Source organism: Pseudophryne corroboree, chromosome 3 (genome assembly GCF_028390025.1).
Source record: "Pseudophryne corroboree isolate aPseCor3 chromosome 3, aPseCor3.hap2, whole genome shotgun sequence".
Taxonomy (NCBI): Eukaryota; Metazoa; Chordata; class Amphibia; order Anura; family Myobatrachidae; genus Pseudophryne; species Pseudophryne corroboree.
In genome coordinates this window covers 123,853,078-123,854,726 of record NC_086446.1, presented here as the reverse complement: position 1 = coordinate 123,854,726, position 1,649 = coordinate 123,853,078, and the positions used below count along the sequence as shown (strand labels likewise).

Here is a 1,649-nt window from a genome sequence, read left to right as displayed (position 1 = left end):
CTGGGCGCCCTAGTTAGTGGTGTGACACAATATAAATTTCATCGGCCCCATTATATAGTTTTTTAGTGATCTATAACACATTTAGGCCCTGTTTAGTTCGGAGATGATGTCATATCCGGTATTATATAGGTCCTTAATTAGGTCCGTTTTTATTTAAAAAACACACTTACTTCTATTAAAATAGCACTTGTACTAGTTTCTAAACATTATATAAACCAAGGGTTGTTTTGAATCATTTTTAAGGGGTTAATTAAGGCTAATTTCATATTACAATTTTCATTGGTTAATTAAAACAGGAAGTGAGGTAATGATAGTCCAGGGTATTTATAGTCCCACATTTTCACTCACTAGTCACTATCACATTGGGAGATCACTAATGAACACACAGGACTGTGTAAGTATAGGTTCACTTTAGGTAGGAGTTGTAACATTAATAATATGATATGGGTATCGGATATTGATGTTAAGTTTGATTTAATTTATCATAGGCCACTCTCTTTGGTGGATTCTCCCGTTGGTTGGATATTTAATATTATTATAGTAGGTATGTATATATTTATATACATATATTCTTCTTTCTTTCTTTATTTTTAATTTTATTTTTATTTTTATTTTATTTTTATGATCATATTTTTATTTTATTTTTAATTTTCACTTTTAATTTTTATTTAATTTTTATTTTTATTTATATTTATCATTTTTATTTATTCATTTTTCATTCATTTTATTTATTTATTTATTTTTTATATTTTATTTTTTATTTTTTATTTATTGATATACTAATTTTTTGCCTAAAAATAAATTAATGGATACTATCTCCATTTAGGGTTTTTAAATAGGATTTACATCTTTCACAGACCCATAGATATTGGGAATAGAGGTCCAGTGGATCTATAAGTAAGTTATATGGATAGTTCATACGGGTATTTTTTCCATTATATTTTTTTGTGTAAAATAATCACATCAAATTGTATTTTAGAACTGTGCGAATAATTTGAATTCTAAATGGTGTGGTGAGCCTGACCATTTCACAGATTGTCAGTATCTGAATTGATTGTATAGGTATGTATTGCCTTATATTTTTGGTTTTGTATCATCATTGTACCACTGTATATACCATCAATGTGGAACTTCAAAGACACTTTTTTGCTAGTATTTATGAATGTCCATCTCCTGATATATTGTATTGTTACTCAATGTCCTCATCTCTCCTTATCTGTATGATTAATTTTGCTTATTTAATGTTGATTGAGAAAATCATGTATGTTTATTCATACATTCATTTAAATGTGTGTTTTTTACCAGCTTCTTTGACCATCCCTCTGAAGAAGTCCTATGTGGACGAAACGCGTCAGGGTTGAAGAGACTTATACTACCCTTCATTTCATTTATGGCACAAATTTTAACTGTGTATATGAAAGGGTTATCTCTGTTTGTGTAAATGTGCTTTTAATAAATTGTTATTTATGATCATATGTGGTCAATGTAATTGCTGGTAATAACTGGAAAGTGAAATTAGCGCCTCCTGATTCACTGTTTGGTGGTGTGTAGTTTTGGTCCTGACCAACAGAAGGATCGAATTAGGAAAGGCAGCAATTTATCAGCGCAGGATAAGGGTATAACTGTTGTATATAATAAATATATATATG

At 28.9% G+C, this 1,649-nt stretch overlaps 1 long non-coding RNA gene across 1 annotated transcript; it reads left to right on the top strand.

Moving 5' to 3' along the window:
* Positions 1 to 790: 790 nt before the first annotated feature.
* Positions 791 to 1,376, top strand: LOC135057535 (uncharacterized). Its single transcript, XR_010244187.1, has 3 exons — positions 791 to 897; positions 980 to 1,062; positions 1,306 to 1,376. It is a non-coding gene; the product is annotated as an uncharacterized LOC135057535 (long non-coding RNA).
* The last annotated feature ends 273 nt before the right edge of the window (positions 1,377 to 1,649 follow it).